Below are 27288 nucleotides of genomic sequence, written 5' to 3' on the forward strand. Positions count from 1 at the left end.
CATCTGCCTCATAACCGCGGGCACGGCTTTCGAAAGATAATACCCTGCAGGGGTGTTCCAACTTAGCCCATCATAAGCTCTCACGGTCAACGAAGGATAAACCTTCTCCCGGAAAGACCCGATCAGTCTCGGAATCCCGGTTAACAAGACATCTCGACAATGGTAAAACAAGACCAGCAAAGCCTCCCGAATGTGCCGACAAATCCCGATAGGAGCTGCACATATCTCGTTCTCAGGGCACACCGGATTGTCCAAGCTTCCGATAGGCCAGACCAGAGTTGCCCCTGGTGGCCACCGGCGGCTGACAGTTTGGACCAATACTCGGAGGAGCACTGGCCCGGGGGTTTAAAATAAAGATGACCCTCGGGCTCTAGAAAACCCGGGGGAAAAAGGTATAGGTCGCAAATGGTAAAACCAAGGTTGGGCCTTGCTGGAGGAGTTTTATTCAAGGCAAACTGTCGAGGGGGTCCCATAAATCACCCGACCGCGTAAGGAACGCAAACTCAAGGAACATAATCCCGGTATAACAGTAACTAGGGCGGCAAGAGTGGAACAAAACACCAGACATAAGGCCGAGCCTTCCACCCTTAACCAAAATATATAGATGCATTAATTAAATAAGAGATATTGTGATATCCCAACATGTCCATGTTCCAATATGGAACAACTTCAACTTCACCTGCAACTAGCAACGCTATAAGAGGGGCTGAGCAAGAGCGGTAACATAGCCAAACAACGGTTTGCTAGGAAAGGATGGTTAGGGGCTGACATGGCTGAAATAGGAGACATGATATAGCCAGTGATAGGTAGCGAGCAAGGCAATAGAGCGAACAACTAGCATAGCAAAGATAGAAGTGATTTCGAGGGGTGGTCATCTTGCCTGCAAGATTCTCAGAGTTGTCGAAAGCTTGATCCTCGTAAGCGTACTCGACAGGTTCCTCGTTCGCGAACTCGTCTCCCGGCTCTACCCAAGACAAGAACACAAACAAACGGACTCACAATCAACAACGAGAAATGCACAAGCAACATGATGCAAGACATGTATGATATGCAAGATATGATATGCGATGCGTATGCGTGCTCCAGAAGGAAAATGATGAACATGGCAGTAACTTCGCAAACCAAGCATGCCACTGGAAAGATGAGATGATTTCGGTCGAAATCGATATAAAGATCACCGGAATCGGATGCACGGTTTGCAAATGGCAAGCAAAACAAGAATGACACTAATCTGCGTTAAACAGCAAGATAGCACTTAAAATACCACAAGTAACAATGCTACAGCACCCCAACATAGCAACAAAGCACATGGCAGTAATTTACAGGAGATGCTTGACAAAAGATGAACACTGAGCTACGGCTAGTTCACAACATATCAAGCTCAAACAAGCATGGCAAAAGTGCAAAAGATTACAGGTTCACAGACTTAGTGAAAAACTGGACATGGCAGAAATCAGCATCAGGTAGCAATGTTCGGAGCACGAAATCAATATGCTACAGGAACTTAACATAGCAAAACAAGGCATGGTAGTGTTCTACTAAATGCACATGACAAAAGTCCCTTACTGACCATAAGCCAAAAAGGACCAGAAGATATGATGGCAAGCATGTAAACATAGCAAGTTTCGTTATCAGGTTTCAGACTTACAGAAAATAGAGCATGGCAGAAATATAAATATGTAGGCCTCTTTGTGAGCTTGATGCACTCACTACAGAGCAATGCATGACAACCCAAGCATACCTACAGCAAGATGGCATGTTTATGAAGCTATCCATGGCAAGAACAATTGCGTAGCATGTATGGATAAACTACAATAAGCTTGGCAAAAATGCATGCCATGTTAAGAATCTGCCAGAAATATTTTATAGCAAAAGTAGAGCAAGATTGAGTCATTCTATTGTACTCTAAAATTGCAAACAATTGCAGGAATGGCTCAACTGCAACTATGTCTACAAAACATCCTTACTGAACAACTCCAAAATATGCACGGATCTCTCTCTAGCATCAAGTTTACATGGCAACAAAATTACAGCAGACAAAAACTTAGAGAAATCACTAAGTCCCTGAAATCAGAATTATTACGGGGCCTACTTTGCATGCTTATGCTAGTCACCACAAAGAATACAAAAATACATGGACCATACCACTGGAAAGATGGCATGGCATCCTTCAAAACACATGTAGAGTTCATGCTCAAAAGATGCACAGAATAAATGATACAAAAATGACAAATCTCCAAGTTCTGATAAGAACCAGAGATTAACAGCAACTAGCCCTCTTCCAACGAAGATTTGGGCATCAAGATGACCTCTAATGAACATGGTGCAATTGAACAAAATGTAGATCATCACGAGACGAACAATTTGACATATTAAACGCGCGAATCGGAGCTACATGCACAAAGTTATCGCATCGGGAACAGGAGCATATGCTGAGAAAATTATCAGACTTAGCAAAACGGAGGGGGGGTTTCGGGTCAACCTTTGACCAGATCTGGATCGCGGTCAACGGGAGCTCGAGCTCGCCGGCTCGGGCCGGAGGAGGAGAGGGGGCCGGCGGGCGAGGGGCCGGAGGCCGGTGGGGAGGCGGCGGCACCGGAGGAGGGGGCCGCCGGCGGGGGCGGCGCCGGAGGCGGCGGGCCGGCCGGCGGGCGGGCGCGGCGGCGCGCTGCGGCGGCGGAGTCGGCGGCGGCCGACGGGAGGCGCGGAGGAGCGGGCCGAGGGGGCCGGCCACGGGCCCGGCGGGCCGGCGCGGTCCGGGCGGCGGCGGAGATGACGTGGCGCGCTCCGGTTGGCCGGGCGCGCGGCGGACGTTGTCCGGCCGGAGCGGACGCGTCCGGCGCGGCGCGGAGGGAGAGGGTTAGGGTTTCGTCTGAGATTTCGTTTTTCGGGATGCCCACTCATTTATAGGTAGAGGGAGCTAGGAGACTCCAAATAAGGTGCGGTTTTCGCCCACACGATCGCGATCGAACGACCTAGAGCATGGAAGAGAGTTTGGTGGGATTTGGGCTGGTTTTGGAGGGGGTTTTTGTTGGATACTCAAATGGATATTGCGGAGGCCCGGTTAACCGTTGGAGTACCAAACGACCTCCGAATGGAACGAAACTTGACCGGTAGTCTCCGGGTGGTATATTAAGACCACATGACAAGCCTCGGTCCATTCCGAGAAAGTTTGACACACGCACACGAAAGAAAACTAGAGGGGTGCACCAGAGGAGATAGGAGCGCCGGATTGGAAAACGGACAACGGGGAAAATGCTCGGATGCATGAGACGAACACATATGCAAAAGTAATGCGCATGATGACATGGTACGAAAATGCATGACATGACAAAATACAAAACGAAAGACAAAACCCGACAACGGAGGGAAAAACATATCACATAGCCGGAAATGGCAAGAGTCGGAGTTACAAATATGGCAAGTCCCCGACTTAGGAGCCCCCTGCTTGATCGAATCGCTGACGTTGTTGAGTCTATAAAAAAAGTTTTGAGTCTTAGGATTATATATATCGGAGAGTATGATTCTTTTTACTCCTCAGTCCCTTCGTCGCTCTGGTGAGGTCTCCTGAGGTAGAAGTTTTGACTATTCTCTCCTCAAATTTCACAAAAAAAAAAATTTAGGATCACGCGGGTATCTTGGAATCGTTCCGATCGATTTGTGACAAGAACATTGTTCTTGGTGCCTCCTGTCATTTAGGGGTTGTGGCAGTGTCCCGGGGAGTTGAGCTCCGAGGTGTTGTCGTCACAATTTTATCGTTGCAGTTCTGGAATACCTGAGTTTCGCCGACATCGAAATCTCTTTTATGCAGTTGTTGGTGAGATCACCTCGACGCCACCCAGTACTGGGGCGGGAGTTCGGGAGTATTGCCATAACTTGTATAACGGATGTTTTTCGAAGGTTGAGGTAAACGATTTCCGAAGGTTTCTTGGTTATGTGTTGACGGATGGATACAGCTGGATCTAGGGATTGCTAGTTTGGGTGATATATATTTGTGTCCCCTGTATCCCCTACACCAGATTGCATAACCAGAAAGTTTCGGGAGTTTATAAGTGGGAATTCTAGTAGCCTTAGGATATCTTTCCGACAGACGCATGATATGAGATTGGGGTTCGACGTCTAGTGGTCCGCCTGTATACGGTTGATTTTACAGTGGTCTCGTTGTGTCTTAAAGGGTCCATTGCTTTGCCGACTCGGGGACGCTTCGTATGTCATGTGCACAGCCTTGTACATGATGGTGCTGTACGATTGAGCCCGTGTGGGCCCCACCACGAAAACTTCGGACGAAATATCTATCATATGTTTGTTCCGGCTTATTCTGCAAGCCAATACTTTGTTTTATCTTGTATTGTGGTATTCGAGTTGCTTCGAATTCATATGCTCATTCCATATCTTTTTCAAGTGGCTTCCCAACTTATGGAAGTGTGATGGTTTACTACGGAATTCATTCGTTCATCTTTGTTCGAATGTTTATTGTGAAGATTATATGTTGCAATTTCTATCCGTTGATTCTACTTATCTTTTGTCTATCAAGATGCTAACGGATGTCACCCTCTTCAGGATGGCTCCGCCAACGCGTCAGAATCCGGATCGCAATGAAGGGAGTCAAGCGAACCCTCCGCCACCACCTCCACCTCCGGAGGCATGGCAATCAATCATGGCAGCCACCAACGCCAATGCTCAGATGATTCTGCAACTCTTGCAAGAACGTACTCAAGGGCAAGGCAATCAAGGCAATCAAGGTCAAGGCAACAATCAGTTTCACTTTGCCACTCTCAACCAGTTTCTCGCAAATCAGCCCAAGTCTTTCAGCTACTGTGCCGAGGCCACGGATGCCGATGATTGGCTCGTGGACATCAACAAGCATTTTGAATGTAGCAATGTCAGGCCTGAGGACTTTGTCAAGTTCGCTTCTTTCCAGCAAGGACCAAGCTGCTGATTGGTTTCAGCAATACAAAGATTCCAGAGGAGGTCGTGTGATCACTTGGACTGACTTCTGTCGGGACTTCAAAGCGCACCACATTCCACAAAGTGTTGTTGAGAGCAAGCGTGAGGAGTTCCGCAATCTCAAGCAAGGAAGCATGTCTGTGTATCAATATAACATTCAGTTTCAGAAACTTGCTCGCTTCGCTAAACAAGACGTTCCTGATGAGAAGAGCATGATCTATCACTTCCGAGGTGGTCTTAAAGAGGACCTGCAGTTAGCTCTCGTTCTTGTTGAGCCTACTCAGTTTGATCAATTCTACAATATGGCACTGAAGCAAGAGGCTGCTCAGCTCAAGTGTGAGGCTTCTAAGAAAAGAGTCAGGGACGCAGTTCAGTCTTCTTCTTCCTCACTTGTGTCAGCTAAGCAACAGAAGTTTTGGTTGCCTCCTCCTCCTCCGTTTCGTCAGCCTTACCAGCAGAAGAACAAAGGTGGCCATGGTTCTAACAACTATTCCAACTCTTGCTATCAGAACAAGTCTCAGAATCAAGCTGCAAAGTCCAATGCTCCTTATCACCGTCCACTCTCAGAGGTGACTTGCAACAAATGTCAGCAGAAAGGTCACTATGCTAACAAGTGCTTCAACCAGAGGCGTCTTCCTCCTCCTCCTGTCAGATCTTCCAGCAATGCAGTGGTCAAGCATAATCCAAAGTTTGCAAAGGTGAACATGATGAATGCAGCTCAAGCGGAGGAATCTACTGATGTGATAATGGGTAATCTTCCTGTTAACGATATTCCTGCAAAAGTTCTTTTTGATACTGGTGCATCTCTTTCTTTCATATCAAGACCTTTTGCATCCAAGCATGAATTGCATTTCCAAGGATTGCCTAGGCCGTTAGCAGTTGTCTCTCCAGGCAAATGCATGAATGCAAGTTCCATGGTTCCGAATGTTACCATCAAGTTGGGAGATTATGCATTCCAGTCTTCTCCAATTGTTCTTGGTGACTCGGATATTGATCTTATTCTCGGGATGGACTGGCTTTCTAAGCACAAGGCTCAACTTGATTGTGCTGCCAGAGAAATTCAATTGACACACTCGTCTGAGGATGTGATTGTTTTTGCCGCTCGTAATGAAACCATTCGGTTTTTCTCTCTCAATGAGAAGGGCGAATTGGATGCCATCTCTCAAATTCCAGTCGTTTGCGAGTATCAAGATGTCTTCCCAGAAGAGCTTCCGGGTATGCCTCCGCACCGGCCAGTTGAGTTCGTTATCGAACTAGAGCCTGGTACTGTACGCGTTTGCAAGCGTCCATACAAGCTTGGACCAAACGAGCTGAAGGAATTGAAGAAGCAGCTCGATGAACAAGAACGTCTGGGTTTGATCAGACCGAGTTCTTCTCCTTGGGGTTGTGGTGGTCTCTTTGTCAAGAAGAAGGATGGCACGGACCGACTTTGCGTCGACTACCGTCCATTGAACAAGAAGACAATCAAGAACAAGTACCCACTTCCCAACATCAATGAGCTATTTGAGCAACTCAAGGGCGCTAAAGTTTTCTCGAAGCTTGACCTTCGTATGGGTTATCATCAGATTCGCATTCGTGAAGAAGATATTCCCAAGACAGCATTCAGAACAAGCTTTGGTTCCTATGAATATACTGTCGTGTCTTTCGGCCTTGTCAATGCTCCTCCGGTGTTCTCTCGGATGATGAATTTCATCTTCAACCCCTATACCAATGAATTCGTTTTGGTGTATCTCGATGATATCTTGGTCTTCTCCAAGAATAAGCAGGATCATGACAAACATTTGCGATTGGTGCTCGACAAGCTCAGAGAGTATCAATTCTATGCGAAGTTCTCCAAATGTGAGTTTTGGTTTGATGAAGTTCTTTTCCTTGGTCACATCATCTCCGCCAAAGGCATCGCTGTTAACCCCGAGAAGGTGTCCGCAGTTCTGGATTGGGAACCTCCTCAAAATGTCAAGCAGCTCCGCAGTTTTCTGGGTCTTGCAAGTTATTGCCGAAGATTCGTTGAGAATTTTTCCAAGATTGCAAAGCCTCTTTCCAACCTCCTACAGAAGCATGTGAAGTATGTCTGGTCTCCTGAGTGTGACGTTGCTTTCAACACTCTCAAACAGAAACTAGTCACAGCTCCTGTTTTGACTCCTCCTGATGAATCCAAGCCGTATGAAGTTTTCTGTGATGCTTCTCTCCAAGGTCTCGGTGCTGTGTTAATGCAAGAGAAGAAAGTTGTGGCCTATACCTCTCGGCAGTTGAAGCCCAACGAGAAGAACTACCCCACTCACGATCTTGAGTTGGCGGCAGTTGTCCATGCATTGATTACGTGGAGACATCTCTTGTTGGGAAGACAAGTGGACATTTTCACTGATCACAAGAGTCTCAAGTATATCTTCACTCAGCCCAATCTCAACCTCAGGCAGACTCGATGGGTCGAAATGATTCAAGAGTACAATCCGAGTATCGAATATACTCCAGGCAAGGCTAATGTCATTGCAGATGCGTTAAGCAGGAAAGCTTATTGCAACAGCTTAATTCTCAAGCCGTTCCAACCGGATCTTTGTGAAGTTTTTCCGCAAGCTGAATCTCCAAGTTGTTCCTCAAGGCGTTCTTGCCAACCTCATAGTATCTCCTACTTTGGAAGATCAAATTCGTGAGGCACAACTCCTTGATGCCATGGTGAAGAAGGTGAAACGTGGTATCGACAAGGGTCTTTCCAAATACAAGTGCTATCGCATTGATGACAGAGACACTTTGTTCTTCGAGGACCGAATTGTGGTTCCGAAAGGTGATCTAAGGAAAGTCATAATGAACGAAGCGCACAATTCTCTCCTTTCTATTCATCCTGGAAGTACGAAGATGTATCATGATCTCAAGCAGTCGTATTGGTGGACTCGAATGAAGCGAGAAATTGCTCAATTCGTGAATGAATGTGATGTCTGCCGAAGAGTGAAAGCAGAACACCAATGACCAGCTGGTCTCCTCCAACCTCTTGCTATTCCGGAATGGAAGTTTGATCATATCGAAATGGACTTCGTGACTGGATTTCCCAAATCCAAGCGCGGAAATGATGCTATCTTCGTTGTCATTGACAAGCTCTCTAAAGTGGCTCATTTCCTTCCTATCAAAGAATCCATCACAGCAGCTCAGCTGGCAGAGCTCTACACCTCCAGAATTGTCTCCTTGCACGGCATTCCACAATTGATTTCTTCGGATCGTGGAAGCATCTTCACCTCTAAGTTCTGGGACTCCTTCCAGAAGGCCATGGGCACTAATATTCGCTTCAGCACAGCTTTCCACCCTCAAACTAGTGGCCAAGTCGAGCGAGTCAATCAAATTCTTGAAGATATGCTCAGGGCTTGTGTCATTTCTTTTGGCATGAAATGGGAAGATTGTCTGCCATATGCTGAATTCTCCTACAACAATAGCTTCCAAGCGAGTTCGGGCAAAGCCCCATTCGAGATTCTCTATGGCAGAAAGTGCCGTACTCCTCTCAATTGGTCAGAGACTGGTGAACGCCAACTTCTTGGCAATGACTTAATCACTGAAGCTGAAGAAATGTGTAAAGTCATCCGTGATAATCTCAAAGCCGCGCAATCGCGCCAGAAGAGTTACTATGATAGTAAGCATCGTGATTTGGCCTTCGAGATCGGAAACCATGTCTACCTCCGCGTCTCTCCAATGAAAGGCACTCGTCGCTTCGGTATCAAAGGGAAACTTGCCCCGAGATACGTGGGTCCTTTCAAGATCATTGGCAAAAGAGGCGACCTCGCCTATCAACTTGAGCTTCCTTCCAACTTCGCAAACGTGCACGATGTGTTCCATGTGTCACAGCTCCGCAAGTGCTTCAAGACGCCTGAGCGCACTATCGACTTCGAAGAGATTGACCTCCAAGAATATTTGTCTTATCATGAGCACCCAGTTGCTATTCTTGAAGAAACTGAGCGCAAGACTCGCAACAAGTCTATCAAATTCCTCAAAGTGAAGTGGTCGCACCATTCCGACCGGGAAGCCACCTGGGAACGTGAGGACCATCTCCGTTCCGAATATCCGGAGTTCTTTCAGTCCTAGATCTCGGGACGAGATCCTCTCGTGGTGGTGGAGTGTTGTAACACCCCGCATGTAACTTGCCATATTTGTAACTCCGACTCTTGCCATTTCCGGCTATGTGATATGTTTTTCCCTCCGTTGTCGGGTTTTGTCTTTCGTTTTGTATTTTGTCATGTCATGCATTTTCATATCATGTCATCATGCGCATTACTTTTGCATATGTGTTCGTCTCATGCATCCGAGCATTTTCCCCGTTGTCCGTTTTCCAATCCGGCGCTCCTATCTCCTCCGGTGCACCCCTCTAGTTTTCTTTCGTGTGCGTGTGTCAAACTTTCTCGGAATGGACCGAGGCTTGTCATGTGGTCTTAATATACCACCCGGAGACTACCGGTCAAGTTTCGTTCCATTCGGAGGTCGTTTGGTACTCCAACGGTTAACCGGGCCTCCGCAATGTCCATTTGAGTATCCAACAAAAACCCCCTCCAAAACCAGCCCAAAGCCCATCAAACTCTATTCCATGCTCTAGGTCGTTCGATCGCGATCGTGTGGGCGAAAACCGCACCTCATTTGGAGTCTCCTAGCTCCCTCTACCTATAAATGAGTGGGCATCCCGAAAAACGAAATCTCAGACGAAACCCTAACCCTCTCCCTCCGCACCGCGCCGGACGCGTCCGCTCCGGCCGGACAACGTCCGCCGCGCGCCCGGCCAACCGGAGCGCGCCACGTCATCTCCGCCGCCGCCCGGACCGCGCCGGCCCGCCGGGCCCGTGGCCGGCCCCCTCGGCCCGCTCCTCCGCGCCTCCCGTCGGCCGCCGCCGACTCCGTCGCCGCAGCGCGCCGCCGCGCCCGCCCGCCGGCCGGCCAGCCGCCTCCGGCGCCGCCCCCGCCGGCGGCCCCCTCCTCCGGTGCCGCCGCCTCGCCACCGGCCTCCGGCCCCTCGCCCGCCGGCCCCCTCTCCTCCTCCGGCCCGAGCCGGCGAGCTCGAGCTCCCGTTGACCGCGATCCAGATCTGGTCAAAGGTTGACCCGAAACCCCCCCTCCATTTTGCTGTCTGATAATTTTCTCAGCATATGCTCCTGTTCCCGATGCGATAACTTTATGCGTGTAGCTCCGATTCGCGCGTTTAATATGTCAAATTGTTCGTCTCGTGATGATCTACATTTTGTTCAATTGCACCATGTTCATTAGAGGTCATCTTGATGCCCAAATCTTCGTTGGAAGAGGGCTAGTTGCTGTTAATCTCTGGTTCTTATCAGAACTTGGAGATTTGTCATTTTTGTATCATTTATTCTGTGCATCTTTTGAGCATGAACTCTACATGTGTTTTGAAGTATGCCATGCCATCTTTCCAGTGGTATGGTCCATGTATTTTTGTAGTCTTTGTGGTGACTAGCACAAGCATGCAAAGTAGGCCCCGTAATAATTCTGATTTCAGGGACTTCGTGATTTCTCTAAGTTTTTGTCTGCTGTAATTTTGTTGCCATGTAAACTTGATGCTAGAGAGATATCCGTGCATATTTTGGAGTTGTTCAGTAAGGATGTTTTGTAGATGTAGTTGCAGTTGATCCATTCCTTCAATTGTTTGCATTTTTAGAGTACAATAGAATGACGCAATCTTGCTCTACTTTTGCTATAAAATATTACTGGCAGATTCTTAACATGGTATGCATTTTTGCCAAGCTTATTGTAGTTTATCCATACATGCTACGCAATTGTTCTTGCCATGGATTGCTTCATAAACATGCCATATTGCTGTAGGTATGCTTGGGTTGTCATGCATTGCTCTGTAGTGAGTGCATCAAGCTCACAAAGAGGCCTACATATTTATATTTCTGCCATGCTTTATTTTCTGCTAAGTCTGAAACCTGATAACGAAACTTGCTATGTTTACATGCTTGCCATCATATCTTCCGGTCCTTTTTGGCTTATGGTCAGTAAGGGACTTTTGTCATGTGCATTTAGTAGAACACTACCATGCCTTGTTTTGCTATGTTAAGTTCCTGTAGCATATTGATTTCGTGCTCCGAACATTGCTACCTGATGCTGATTTCTGCCATGTCCAGTTTTTCACCAAGTCTGTGAACCTGTAATCTTTTGCACTTTTGCCATGCTTGTTTGAGCTTGATATGTTGTGAACTAGCCGTAGCTCAGTGTTCATCTTTTGTCAAGCATCTCCTGTAGATTACTGCCATGTGCTTTGTTGCTATGTTGGGGTGCTGTAGCATTGTTACTTGTGGTATTTTAAGTGCTATCTTGCTGTTTAACGCAGATTAGTGTCATTCTTGTTTTGCTTGCCATTTGCAAACCGTGCATCCGATTCCGGTGATCTTTATATCGATTTCGACCGAAATCATCTCATCTTTCCAGTGGCATGCTTGGTTTGCCAAGTTACTGCCATGTTCATCATTTTCCTTCTGGAGCACGCATACGCATCGCATATCATATCTTGCATATCATACATGTCTTGCATCATGTTGCTTGTGCAATTCTCGTTGTTGATTGTGAGTCCGTTTGTTTGTGTTCTTGTCTTGGGTAGAGCCGGGAGACGAGTTCGCGAACGAGGAACCTGTCGAGTACGCTTACGAGGATCAAGCTTTCGACAACTCTGAGAATCTTGCAGGCAAGATGACCACCCCTCGAAATCACTTCTATCTTTGCTATGCTAGTTGTTCGCTCTATTGCCATGCTCGCTACCTATCACTGGCTATATCATGTCTCCTATTTCAGCCATGTCAGCCCCTAACCATCCTTTCCTAGAAAACCGTTGTTTGGCTATGTTACCGCTCTTGCTCAGCCCCTCTTATAGCGTTGCTAGTTGCAGGTGAAGTTGAAGTTGTTCCATATCGGAACATGGACATGTTGGGATATCACAATATCTCTTATTTAATTAATGCATCTACATATTTTGGTTAAGGGTGGAAGGCTCGGCCTTATGTCTGGTGTTTTGTTCCACTCTTGCCGCCCTAGTTACTGTTATACCGGGATTATGTTCCTTGAGTTTGCGTTCCTTACGCGGTCGGGTGATTTATGGGACCCCCTCGACAGTTCACCTTGAATAAAACTCCTCCAGCAAGGCCCAACCTTGGTTTTACCATTTGCGACCTATACCTTTTTCCCCCGGGTTTTCTAGAGCCCGAGGGTCATCTTTATTTTAAACCCCCGGGCCAGTGCTCCTCTGAGTATTGGTCCAAACTGTCAGCCGCCGGTGGCCACCAGGGGCAACTCTGGTCTGGCCTATCGGAAGCTTGGACAATCCGGTGTGCCCTGAGAACGAGATATGTGCAGCTCCTATCGGGATTTGTCGGCACATTCGGGAGGCTTTGCTGGTCTTGTTTTACCATTGTCGAGATGTCTTGTTAACCGGGATTCCGAGACTGATCGGGTCTTTCCGGGAGAAGGTTTATCCTTCGTTGACCGTGAGAGCTTATGATGGGCTAAGTTGGAACACCCCTGCAGGGTATTATCTTTCGAAAGCCGTGCCCGCGGTTATGAGGCAGATGGGAATTTGTGAATGTCCGGTTGTGGATAACTTGTCACTTGACCCAATTAAAATACACCAAGTGCGTGTGTAGCCGTGATGGTCTCTTCTCGGCGGAGTCCGGGAAGTGAACACGGTCTGTGTTATGTATGACGTAAGTAGGCGTTCAGGACCTCTTCTTGGTCATTGCTAGATGACGTCCGTTCCTTTGCTTCTCTTCTCGCTCTCATATGCGCAAGTTAGCCACCAAATATGTTTTTGCCGCTGCAGCTCCACCTCTTTGCACCATTCCCCCTTTAAACTTAAATAGTCTTGATCTCGCGGGTGTGAGATTGCTGAGTCCCCGTGACTCACAGATACTTCCAACACCAGTTGCAGGTGCCGACGATGCCAGTGCAGACGATGGCGTCGATCTCAAGTGGGAGTTCGACGAGGAACGTGGTCGTTATTATGTGTCTTTTCCTGATGATCAGTAGTGGAGCCCAGTTGGGACGATCGGGGATCTAGCATTTGGGGTTGTCTTATTTTCATCTGGATGTTGACCGTAGTCGGTCTATATGTTTGTATTTTGGATGATGTATGAATGATATTTATGTATTGTGTGAAGTGGCGATTGTAAGCCAACTCTTTATCCCATTCTTGTTCATTACATGGGATTGTGTGAAGATGACCCTTCTTGCGACAAAACCACTATGCGGTTATGCCTCTAAGTCGTGCCTCGACACGTGGGAGATATAGCCGCATCGTGGGCGTTTCACACAACTTGGCAAGTAAAGATCTATGTTCCAAGCTAAAATTGAACAAGAAGAAACATACTCGCCCCTACAAGGTCCAATGGCTTGGCGACTCCGGCACTACTCAAGTGGAGCACACGGTGCATGTTTCTTTCAAGATCGGCGCCTACGAGGACACCATTGAGTGTGACGTCATTCCTATGTCCGTGTGACGCCTTCTCTTGGGAAGACCTTGGCAATTCGACCGCGGCATCATCCACAACGGGAGAACAAATCACTATAGCTTCAAGATGAAGGGAATGGAGTACGTGCTACGACCTATGTCTCCAAGCCAAGTCATCGCCAACAAGCAAGCATCCACACATCATGGAGAGACTAGTGAGAGAGTGAACAACCACAAAGAGAGTGAGCCCCACAAGCCCAAATTGAGTGACTCTTCGCCAAGAGAGAAAAACTTGGTCCTCCTAGCCACAAAAAGAGAGATGAGAGAAGTGTGTGAGAACCCATCGAGTGTCATCCACTATGTCCTAGTGTGCAAAGATGAGTGGGCAATGACTAACACTTCTAATCATGTTCCTCTAGTGTTGTCTAATTTGTTGTAGGAATTCGTGGATGTCTTTCCTGATGAGCTACCTCCCGACCTTCCTCCTCTATGTGGCATCGAACATCGGATCAACCTCATCCCCGGCACACCTCTTCTTAACAAGGCTCCATATCGTGTCAACCCCGAAGAAACAGAAGAAATACAAAGGCAAGTCCAACATCTCATAGACCATGGACATGTGCGTGAAAGTTTGAGTAATTGCGCCGTACCGGTCATTCATGTGCCAAAAAGAGATGGTAGTTTTCGCATGTGTTCCGATTGTAGACCCATCAGTGCTATCACCATTCAATATAGGCATCCCATTCCACGCCTTGATGATATGCTAGATGAGCTTAACAGTGCCACTAGTTTCTAAAAAATTGATATTAAAAGTGGTTATTATCAAATCCGTACACAAGAAGGTGATGAATGGAGAACCACTTTCAAAACAAAATTTGGTTTGTATGAGTGGTGAGTTATGCCTATGGGTTTATCGGAAGCACCCGGTACCTTCATGTGTGTCATGCATTATGTGCTTCGTCCTTACATTGGTGTGTTTGTTGTGGTCTACTTTGCCGACATTCTTGTGTTTAGAAAATCCCTTAAAGAGCATGTAGATCATCTTAGTGCCGTTTTGAAAATTCTTCGAATAGAAAATCTTTATGCCAATATGGAAAAATGCACTTTTGGTGTTGACAAGATTGTTTTCTTGGGCTTTGTTGTATCTTCCAAGGGTGTTCCTGTTGACGAGTCTAAAATTCAAGCAATTAAAACTTGGCCACAACCCACTAATTTGCAACAAGTGCATAGTTTCCTTGGTCTAGAGGGTTTCTATCATCGCTTTGTGAAAGACATTAGCACTATTGCCCCACCGTTGCATGCTTTGAGTAATAAGAATGCACCCTTTGTTTGGGGTCCATCTCAATCTACCGCATTTGATGAACTCAAATCTTTGCTTACGCATGCCCCAATTCTTGCATTACCCAATTTTGACAAAACTTTTGAGGTTCATTGTGATGCTAGTGGTCATGGAATTGGTGGAGTTTTAATGCAAGAAAAGTGACCCATTGAATATTTAGTGAAAAACTTTCGGGTGCTCAACTTAACTACCCCATCTATGGCAAAGAATTGTATGCTTTCGTGCGAGTATTGCATGTTTGGGAGCATTATCTACGCCCACATGAATGTTTCGTACATACCGATCATTAGACAATAAAGTACCTTAAAGGTAAAGCCAAATTGAATAAATGGCATGCTAAATGGAGTGAATTTATTGAATCTTTTCCTTATATGATCAAATACATTAAGGGTAAAGAAAATGTTGTGGCGGATGCTCTTTCCCGCATATGCATGTTAGTTACTCAACTTGAGTTGAATGTCATTGGCTTTGAGCATGTTAAAGATCTTTATGAACATGATCCTGCGTTTGCAATTCCTGATGCCAAATGTCTGGCTAACACTTGTTGGGAGAACTATTATCTAAAAAATGGCTGCCTTATGCGCGCTAAAAAGCTTTGTATACCCGAGTCTTCGCTTTGTTTGTTACTTTTGCAAGAGGCTCATGGTCGAGGACTTATGGGACATTTTGGGTGCGACAAGACCTTTTCCACACTCTCCTTCAAGTACTTTTGGCCAAAGATGTTCCGCGACATGGTACGCTTCACCAACAGATGCTCTACATGCCACAAAGGTAAGTCACAATCTCAATCTCATGGTTTATATATGCCACTTCCAATTCCATATCAACCATGGGAAGACAGTAGTATGGATTTCGTGCTTGGTTTTCCTAGGACACAAAATGGAAAGGATTCATTAGTTGTTATTGTGGAACGATTCACAAAAATGGCACATTTCATCCCATGCAATAAGATAGACGATGCTTCACATAGTGCAAATCTCTTTTGTAGGGAAATCTTGCGGTTGCATGGAGTGCCAAGGACCATTGTGTCGGCCCGCGACGTCAAGTTCCTAAGCTACTTTTGGAAGACCATATGCGCAAAGCTCGGCATCAAGCTCCTATTCTCGACGGCCTATCATCCCCAAACCGATGCCCAAACGGAAGTCACCAACCACACACTATCTACTCTCCTATGCTTGTTGATAAATAAGAACATCAAGGGGTTGGAGGAGTGCTTACATATCGCCGAGTACGCCTACAATCGAGCTCAACACTCTACTATCCGCAAATCCACTTCGAGGTTGTCTACGGCTTCAACCCATTGTCTCCATTGGACATTCTACCTCTTCCTCTCCAAGAACGTGCAAACATGGATGCAAGTGCAGGGGCAAGCTTTCTCAAGAAGATGCATGGATATACAAGGGCAACGATCGAGCGTCAAGTACATCGCACCGCCACCAAGCTCAGCATCAACAAGACACCAATGGTGTTTCAACCGGGCGATGTCGTATGGCTTCATCTTCGCAAGGACCGCTTCCCCAAAGAACGCATGTCCAAGCTACTACCACGAGCCGATGGACCCTTCAAGGTGCTAGCACACTACGATGACAATGCTTACAAGGTTGACATTCCACGCGATAAGTACAACGTTAGCAACATCTTCAATGTAAAGGACTTGGCCAAGTACCATGGTGATGACGATCACGATCCGTGGACAGATCTCTCCCAATGGGGGGGGGGAGATGATGAGGAGCATCCTTCCAGCATCCCCATGGACTCTACACCAACACCTCAAGCACCATGAGGACCCATGACAAGAGCTAGAGCACGCGCAACGGAAACCGAGGTGAACTCCTTCCTACTTGACATGCATATGGACACAAGTGGAACTTGGTTGCTACCTCACCAAAATGCACTATGTATCATTAGGTATGAAGAGGAACATCACCAAGAAGTAGGAGAAGCACCCCAAGTCCGCACGAAGGAAGGAGGAGCCCAACAGGAGCTAGACTGGAAGTCCCAGACGACCACGTGCGCACGGGTCCTTGAGACCCCGTGCCCATGGGCTACACGGGGAGCTACGGCTATAGCACCCCGTGCGCACGGGACCCCCGAGTGCACGGGCCCAACTTACCCCGTGTGCACGGGCCCTACAGGATGCCCTACTGACTTCGGGTTTTGGGCCTCCACTCCATCCACCTCACCCAAGCCTATATATTCCGTGCCTAGGGTTATGTTTTGCCTGAGCAAAAACATATATGAGATATTTGAGAGCTTTGCTCCTTCTAACCCCTCCATTGGATATCAAGGCCTCTTAGGAGAGGATACACTTCTGCATTTCAAGACCACCTCCAGGAGAAGACTACCATCATCAGGAACTCATCTCTTAGGACTGGGAAGAACTCTACCTAGTGCTTGTTTTCCTTTGATTGTACTTTTAATATTGTGGATCTATGTGTTTGCTATTCCAGTGGATGTGTGATTGGGTATTGTTGGAGTGAATTCCTCTTTGTGTTTTGGTGTTCATCCCTTTTCCCCCTCCAAGTGTGAAAAGATCCACCTTAGAGTTTCACACAACAACACTATCTCTCACCACAAGACCACATCCACATCCTTACTACATCTAATGGTTCAACAATAGCGGTAAGGTTAAGGTAACACGTACTGTTCATGTACATTTTAGTATATCTACATATGCTGATTATCTTGATTATGATGGGGTACCCATGCAAGCATGTTCCTTATTACTTGGTAGACCATGTCAATTTGACAAAAGTTCTGTACAGCATGGTAGAAACAATCAATATACTCTTGTTCATAAGGATAAACATATTACTTTGCTTCCTATGTATCCTGATTCCATTTTGAAAGATGATATTAATAGAGCTAATAAAGCAAAACATGAGAAAAATAAGAGTGAAAATCAAATTGTGGCAAAATAATTTGAGTAACAAAATAAGCCTAATAATAAACCATCTAGTGTTGCTTCTGAAATTAAATTGAAAAGTGCATGTGTACTTGCCACCAAATCTGATATTGATGATCTAGATTTCAGCAAATCTGTTTGCTATGCTTTCGTGTGCAAATATACATTATTTTCATTCGAGGACGTGCCTTCCTCTTTGCCTCCTGTTGTCACTAATATTTTGCAGTAGTTCGTTGACGTCTTTCCACAAGACGTGCCACCGGTATTACCACCTATTCGAGGGATTGAGCATTGGATTGACTTAATTCCTGGTGCGTCGCTTCCAAACCGTGCGCCATACCATACCAATGTAGATGAGACGAAGGAGATTATGTGTCAAGTATAGCAGCTACTCGACAAAGGTTATATACATGAATCTCTTAGTCCTTGTGTTGTTCCTATTATACTTGTGCCTAAAAAGGATGATACATCGCATATGTGTGCTGATTGTAGAGGCATTAATAATATTACTATTTGTTATCGTCATCCTATTCCTAGGCTAGATGATATGCTTGATGAATTGAGTGGTTCTACAATATTCTGAAAAGTTGAATTGCGTAGTGGCTACCATCAAATTTGTAAGAAATTGGGATATGCATGGAGAACAACATTTAAAACTATGTTTGGATTATATGAGTGGTTAGTCATGCCTTTTGGGTTAACTAATGCACCTAGTACTTTCATGATATTAATGAACGAAGTCTTACGTGCTTTCATTGGACGATTTGTGGTAGTCTATTTTGATGATATACTGATTTATAGAAAATCTTTGGAAGAACATTTGGAACATTTACGTGTTGTTTTTATTGCTCTATGTGATGCACATTTGTTTGGTAACCTTGGGAAGTGCACCTTTTGCACCGACCGAGTATCTTTTCTTGGCTATGTTGTTACTCCAGAGGGAATTGAAGTTGATAAAGCCAAGATTGAAGCTATTGAGAGTTGGCCGCAGCCCAAAATGGTCACACAAGTGAGGAGTTTTCTTGGACTCGCTGGTGTCTATAGGCATTTTGTGAGAGATTTTAGCACCATTACTGCACCTCTCAATGATCTTACAAAGAAGGATGTTCCTTTTGTTTGGGGTACCGCAGAGGAAGAAGCCTTCACGGTATTGGAAGATAAATTGACACATGCTCGTTTACTCCAACTTCCTGATTTTTATAAGACTTTTGAGCTTGATTGTGATGCTAGTGGAATTGGATTAGGAGGTGTGTTATTACAAGATGGCAAACCTGTTGCTTACTTTATTCGGACCTTAGAAACATGGCAACATTATTTATGGCTGAAAGAATTTGTTATAAATTCTGATCATGAATCTTTTAAACACATTAAAAGTCAAGCAAAACTGAACCATAGACATGCTAAATGGGTTGAATTCATTAAGACTTTCCCTTATGTCATTAAACACAAGAAGGTTAAAGAAAATGTTATTGTTGATGCATTGTCTTGTCGTTATACTACGCTTTCACAACTTGACTTTAAAATATTTGGTTTGGAGACCATCGAAGATCAATATGTGCATGATGCTGAATTTAAAGATGTATTGCATAATTGTAAAGAAGGGAGAACATGGAACAATTTCGTCGTTAATGATGGATTTGTGTTTCATGCTAACAAGCTATGCATTCCAGCTTGTTCTGTTTGTCTTTTGTTGATGTAGGAGGCGCATGGAGGAGGATTAATGGGACACTTTGGCGTGAACAAGACGGAGGATATACTTGCTACACATTTCTTTTGGCCAAAGATGAGACGGCATGTTGAGCGTTTTGTTGCTCGCTGCACTACATGTCAAAAAGCTAAGTCACGACTCAATCCTCATGGTTTATATATGCCTTTGCCTATACCTAGTGTTCCTTGGGAGGATATATCTATGGATATTGTTTAAGGATTACCTCAAACAAAGAAGGGGAGGGATAGTATATTTGTTGTCGAGGATAGATTTTTGAAAATGGCACACATCATACCATGTCATAAAAGCGATGATGCTGCTAATGTTGCTGATTTGTTCTTTCGTAAAATTATTTGCTTGCATGGTGTGCCAAATACTATTGTTTCAGATCGTGATACTAAATTTCTTAGCCACTTTTGGAGATGTTTATGGGCTAAGTTGGGGAGTAAACTGCGTTTTAGTACTACTTGTCACCACCGAACTGATGGACAAACTGAAGTAGTCAATAGAACATCGTCTACTATGCTTACGGATGTTTTGAAGAATGACAAGAAAATGTGGGAAGAACGCTTTCCACGTATTGACTTTTCTTATAATCGTTCGCCGCATTCTACTACTAAGATGTGCCCTTTTGAAATTGTGTATGGTTTCCTACCTAGTGCACCTATTGATTTGTTGGCTCTTCCATCTTCGGAGGAGGTTAATTTTGATGCTAAACAATGTGCTGAATTGATCTTAAAAATGCATGAGACAACTAAGGAGAACATTGAGCGTATGAATGCTAAATATAAACTTGTTGGAGATAAGGGTAGAAAATGTGTTGTGTTTGCACCTTGAGATCTTGTTTGGTTACATTTGCGTAAGGATAGATTTCCTGATTTGCGAAAATCAAAGCTAAGGCCATGTGCTGATGGTCCTTTTAAGGTGTTAGAGAAAATAACTGATAATGCATATAAAGTTGAGCTGCCCACAGATTTTTGGGTTAGTCCGACTTTTAACATTGCATATTTGAAACCTTATTTGGGGGAGGATGATGAGCATCCGTCGAGGACGACTTCATTTCAAGAATTGGAGGATGATGAGGACATCAATACCATTGTTACACCCACATCCCTGGTGCTATACATACTTGACCAATTACTAGGTAATTTTGTTTCTTGGTAACAGTTCTGATGTTCATGAGAATGTGATGCTGCCTAAATTGGATACATTTGTGTTGATTACTAATGAAGGGACTAGCATGGACAAGAGGGATGAACACTGGATCAGGATCAAGCATGGAGATGAAGGCGCGCGTGAAGGGAACCAGAATGGCATCTCTAGTGCATATTTCAGCAATTTGAAGCCTCTGTGATGACATACAAGGACATGAACAAAATATACAAGATGCCCCTTTATAAATTGCGTCTGTAACTTATTTTAGGTGCTGCGCCACCTTATTTTTGGGCCAGTGTGCACAGGCACAAGAGCCTAGACTGTAACAAACACTGGGTCCGTTGCCCAGACTGTGCACAGGCACGAGAGCAAGATCGCAGCACCAAGGTCAGATTGGAACGCAAGGGATCAGTTCTTCAAAGGACGGCGTGCAGTACAAGAGGACCAATAGTAGCCAGAGAAGCTAGATATTGCAAAGGGAAAAACCTCCCTTGCCATGTAGGCGAGCCTGGCAAGGATGGGGTTACCCCGGAAGCAAGCCTTCGGGTCGTCCCAGCAGGCCTGCCGGGGCTTACGGAGGCAGAACCACCCCACCACACCACCTCATCACGACGCATGTCGTCGATTAGTACGGTGTCAAGCTCCAAAGTGACTAAATGGATGTGTCAAGTGGCAGCGAGTTCCTACAGAAAATACCTCCAAGCTACACCCGTCCTGCGATGTGTCAAGCAAGCAGGCGCGAAGCTGGCTGAACAGCCCGACAGGGCCTGTCGGGCGAGCTGTGATGTGACGTTGAGCGGCGCATTTAATGCGCTCTCTCACCCTGCTGAGTTAGCTATGAGAGCAATGTTTGCTATCTAATCAGTGCACAATGACTCATTTGCCACTGTTGTGATCCCTTTATCTATAAAAGGAGGCCCAATGCATCCGTATAAAAGGTTGGCTATTCCATCTCCTTAGACACTCATACGCAAGTAGCCCTTTTCGCCCTGAGGCAACCCTACCGGGCGAGCGTGTTGCGCTCACCACCATTTTCCCACCATCAATCCACCAAAGCAAGAGTAGGGTTTTACGCCTCACGGCAGCCCGAACCTAGGTAAAGACTGCCCGTGTGATCTCTGCCGTGTTGTTCCACGCTCCTGCGCTCTTTGTGCAACGTGCCTTCCCCCCGCCGAACTAGAATGGGACTCTTGGTCCCATAGGTGGCCATGGTTTCCCACGACATCTTTGACACGCCAGGTAGGGGGGTCACTTGCGCGAACATGAAAGCGTGAGCAGTGCGTCATCTTCATCGCCATTTTCATCATCGACGGCTCCATCGACTATCGTGCCCAAGAAGAAACCCGGTGCTACAGCTCACCCGCCCACCTCGACGGCTCCGCCACCCATGGCTGCCAACGCTGCGGGGGATGCAGAGGCACGCGAGGATATGGGCGCTGTGGGGGTGTAGTCAGCGCAGGCGGCATTGTCACCACCTCCCTAGTGATCGAAGCAGGAGCGGGAGGCACCAGAGGATAGCAGCATCAGCAACATCCCAGTGGTCACGCTCCACCAGGTATGAACGAAGGGGTTATTCCATCTGTACCCCTTCCCCTCGCCGAAGGGCACAGCCATAGTGGTGGCACCCAGTCTGGGGCGAACCACCACCCTTCGGTCGCTCCCGCCAAGGGCGCTACCACAGGGTCCGCGCCTCCCCCGGAGCGGGTTGACCCAGCCACTGTGCCCAATGGAGCCACTAGCCCTCAAGTGCCTTCACCGCATCACCATGCCATCCAAGTGCCTGGCTCGCAATAGCGAGGGCATGATGCAGTCGCCACCAGCACCTTCAGAAGCCGGACGACGGTACCATCTACATCATCATCCCCAATGGCAAGCACCGCTACGAAGGCCATTGCGCGAGCCCAGTTGCTGTTGAGCTTCCCGTCGGCAGCCAATCAGATGGATGAATGGAGAGCCACCATTCAGAGTATGATTCACTTTGCCGAGGCTGGGGGCTCACAGCGAGCTGGCCAGCCGTGGCCTCCCCAAGCGACGACAACGGCTCGCGGTGCTGGCTGTATGAACCGCCACCCCCACTGTGCAGTCCCCACCACAGCAACCAGTGCGGGAGCTACGGAATCAAGAACCCGACAACGTCTCTATGGCCCCTTCCGACCCTCGAGCATGTCCAGGCCTATGACGAGCCATGGAGGACAGGTGGAGGGGAGGTGTGCGCGTTGTCATCGAGCGACACCACGACGACCACCGTCAGACCAATCGGTGCGATGGTCCAGACGTCGATGAGCCTGCGCTCGAGGATAGTGGGTGCCCTCCTTCTGAGGTTGGGTGCCCTGCCTTTACTCGTGAGCTGCGGCAAGTCCGTTGGCCATCTGCTCGCATGTTCAAGCCAGAGATATCCAAGAAGTATGATGGGAGGCTGAACCTGGCAAAGTTCTTGAGCATCTACAACATCGCTGTTCAAGCTGTCAGCGGAAGAGATGAGAAGGTGTTTGCCAACTACTTCCCTTTGGACTCAAGTCCAATGTGAGGTCTTGGTAGATGCACCTGCCGGAGAACTCCATTTCGTCATGGGCTGACCTGTGCCATGAGTTCATTGGCGCCTTCACAGGCAGCCATCAAGAACCAGGACGGCCGAGTGACTTGCAGCCTCTCTAACTGAAAGAAGATGAGACTCTCCGCAATTATTTGCAGAGATTCAGCAGAGTCCATAGAAATATCCCAAATATCCACCCGGCGGCTGTGGTAGCTAACTTCTAATCCAATGTGCGCAACCGCAGGATACATTCCAAGATGAATGTGCGGTTGCCCAAGACTGTGAAGGATCTTTTACACCTTGGTGGACAAATGTGCTCGGATGGAGGAGGGAAGGAAACTCCATGGGGAGGAAGATTGCATCGACGTCGACTCAGAGGATGACCATGAATCCACCAGTCAAAAGAAGAAGAACAAGAAGCGTAACAAGAGTTGCAAGGATAAGGCAGTGATGACCGTCGAAGGATCAGGGACCCTTAGTACTGGCAAGAAGGCTAAGGCCGAAGCCCCCAGCAAGGAAGCTGCCCCGTGCGCTGACTGCAGGAAGGCTGCGACTGCCTAGAGGGCTGGGAAAGGCGATGGGCGGTACTGCAAGTTCCATCAGACCAAAGGCCACGATCTCCAGGAGTGTCATCAGGTTGGTCAACTCGTCAAGAGGCAGAGGGCTGAATATGAGAAGCATGATGAGGAAAAAGGTCAGAATGGCACTGGCGGGAAGGGCCAAGGCGGTGAAGCAAATCTCCCCGGCAAGGCTTTTCAGAACCAAAGAAAACCCACCAGGGGCCGAGAGAAGCAAGTTTGCAATGATGTGAGTGATGGAGGGGATGAAGAGGAAACCAGCGAGCAGGAATTCCAGAAGGCAACTGACGCCCTGTGCATTGCCGGGGATGCATCTTTGCACTCCTATCATCGCCTACTTAAACAGTGGGCGCGTGAGGTCAATGCCGTGGAACTAGCGGCAGTGTCTCAGAAGCCGCTCAAATGGTCACGCACGCCCATCATTTTGGCGAAGAGGACCATCCTGACCACACCACCACGCTAGGGTGTTTGCCGTTGTTGGTCCCTCCAATGAATTGCAACCTCAAAGTCACGAAGATGTTGGTTGACGGCGTCGAATTGAATCTGATTTCCCCAAAGGTTATCAGCAAGCTTCAGATAGCAGTGGAAGAGCTAAAGGTCACAGGCACGTTTCAAGGAGTCAATCCCAGCAGGAGCCATCCTAAGGGAAAGATCACATTGCCAGTGACATTTGGGGGAGAACTGAACTATCAGACTGAGAAGGTTGGGTTTGACATGCTCGACATCCCCCTGTGGTACAATGGGATCCTTGGACGCCCAACTCTGGCAAAATTCATGGCGGCATCCCACTATGCCTACAAGACTTTGAAGATGCCAAGGCCGGTAGGAGTCATTTCCATTTTGTCGAACGAGAAAGACGCAATCATTTGCGTGGATAACATTTACCGGGACGCAGTCGTGGCAGAGGCCACGGCAGCAGCAGTTCTCGCCAAGGAAAATAGAGGAAAGAAGAAGGATAGCAGGGACACCAGCAAGGAATCCAGGAAGTGTACCTCTCCGGAGTGCGCTGCGCCTGTTGATGACGTGCTGGAGAGTTCCAACAACAAGAGATCCAAGGTCGCTGCAGCACATGTAAAAAAGGTCCCGGCAGGTCTGGCTGGCGTTGACGGTACCTTCACTATGAGCGCCACCCTTGATGACAAATAGGAAAGCGTGCCCGTTGCCTTCCTGTGGGCAAATATCGATGTGTTTGCCTTGCAACCATCTGATATCCCCGGTGTTCCCAGGGAGGTAATCGAGCACCACCTTGCTGTCTGCCCACATGCCTGACCCGTCAAGCAGAAGGTTCTAAAGCAGGCCTTGGAGAGGCACCGGTTCATTGCCGAAGAGATTAAGAAGCCTGAGGAAGCTAGGCTGGTCAGAGGAGTACTGCATCCGACATGGTTAGCAAACCCAGTGGTCGTACGCAAGGCTAACGGGAAATGGAGGCTTTGCATAGATTTCACAGATCTCAACAAAGCTTGCCCAAAGGACCCATTTCCCTTGCCGCGCATCGACCAGATTGTGGACTCAACTTCAGGTTGTGATTTGCTCTCCTTTCTGGATGCATACTCTGGGTATCATAGGATATTCATGTCCAAGGAAGACGAAGAGAAGACCTCGTTCATCACCCCGTGCGATATGTACTGCTTTGTGCGCATGCCTTTCGGGTTAAAGAGTGTCGGGTCCACTTTTGCAAGAGCAGTCCAGATTGATTTTGAACCACAGTTGCATAAAAACATTGAGGCTTATATGGATGATATTGTGGTGAAGACCAAGGAAAGATCAACCCTCATCCAGGATTTGGAGGAGACATTTGCTAATCTGCGAAAGATCAACTTGAAGCTAAATCTAGAAAGTGTGTGTTTGGCGTTCCCTTCGGCAAGCTACTTGGGTTCTTTGTGTCCCATCGTGGGATCGAAGCCAACCCTGACAAGATCATGGCTATCGAGCAGATCCAGGCACCCAGGGCAGTCAAAGATGTGAGGCGTCTGACGGGGTGCGTTGCCGCACATATCAGATTCATCTCCAAGTCTGCCGAGCGCGCCCTGCCGTTCTTCAAAATTTTGAAGAAGGCAGGGCTCGTGAAGTGGACGCCGGAAGCAGACGCAACTTTACAAGATTTGCAAACCTACTTGTCCTCTGTGCCCACTTTGGTAGTCCCTAAACAACAAGAGCCATTGCTGTTGTACTTAGGGGCAACTAATCAAGTGGTTAGTGCAGCCCTAGTGGCACAGCTGGAAGTAGAGGAAACAGAGAGTGAGCAAAGCCCGGCAGCACCGGATGAGGATTAGGACAGAGAAGAGCATGGCAGCAAGGGCAACCACAAGGACACGACAAGGAAGAAAGTGGTGCAGTGCCAGTGTACTTCGTTATTTCCCTGTTACAGGGGGCTAGATCGAGGTACTCTGGTGTGCAAAAGTTGATCTTTGGCCTCATCATGGCCTCAAGGAAACTACGCCACTACTTCCAAGCCCATTAGATCACGGTTGTCACCCGCTTTCCATTACAAAGGATACTCCAAAACCATGAGGATACCGGCAGAATACTGGAGTGGGCTTTGGTTTTATCCAGATTTGGCCTGAAATTTGAGAGCACATCAACAATTCAAAGCAGGGCATTGGCCGAGTTTACTGCAGAATGGACGCCAAACCCTGATGAAGAAGTACTGGAAACAGTTACCCCCAGCAAGGAAACGCCCCAAGAATGGATCATGTATTTCGATGGTGCATTCCCCCTGCAAGGTGCATGGCCTGGCGTGCTTCTTGTTTCTCCCACTGGGGAGCATGATACTTCTCAAACGTATCTATAATTTATGAAGTATTCATGCTGTTATTTTATCACTCTTGGATTTTTTACAATCATTTTATAGCAACTTTATATCATTTTTGTGGGACTAACCTATTGACCCAGTGACCAGTGCCAGTTGTTGTTTTTCACTTTTTTTACATCGCAGGAAATCAATATCAAACAGAGTTCAAACACCGCGAAACTTGTTGGAGATTTTTTATGGACCAGAACACCCAAGATGGGCCAGAGCAGCACCTGGGGGGTGCCCCGAGAGGGGCACAACCCACCAGGGCGTGCCTGGGGGCCCAGGCGCGCCCAGGTGGGTTGTGCCCACCTCGGTGGCCTCCTGCACGCCCTCTTTACCCTATAAATTCCCAAATATTCCAAAACCCTTCGGGGTTAACCTAGATCAGAAGTTCCGCCACTGCAAGGCTCTGTAGCCACCGAAAACAAATCTAGACCCATTCCGGCACCCTGCCGGAGGGGGGAATCATCACCGGTGGCCACCTTCATCATCCCAACGGCCACCACGATGAGGGGGGAGTAGTACACCACTATAGGAATCGGGCACTTTGCCGTCTGCCATGGCTAACGGCAATGGCATGCCTGGCTGACGGCAAAGGCCTTTGCTATCCGCCAACAGACGACAACAGGTCCGGCTGAATAGGCGACGGCGAAGGGCTCTTTGCTGTCTGCTGGCGGACAGCAAATATGAAATGCTCTTTGCCTTCCACCAGCAGACGGCAAAGAGCGTGGACGGCACAAGTGCTAGGTTAGGTCCACTAAGGGGTTAACAGTCACCCTCGGGGCTGAGGGTTTGTACCAGTATCTAAGTGTTTAATCTCTCTCTCTCTCTCGTGATCTATATCATGGGCTTTGTTAACATAGATGGATCTTATGATGTTTCTCCCCTCTATACTCTTGTTGTGATGAATTGA

Source organism: Aegilops tauschii, chromosome 4 (assembly GCF_002575655.3).
Source record: "Aegilops tauschii subsp. strangulata cultivar AL8/78 chromosome 4, Aet v6.0, whole genome shotgun sequence".
Classification (NCBI taxonomy): domain Eukaryota; kingdom Viridiplantae; phylum Streptophyta; class Magnoliopsida; order Poales; family Poaceae; genus Aegilops; species Aegilops tauschii.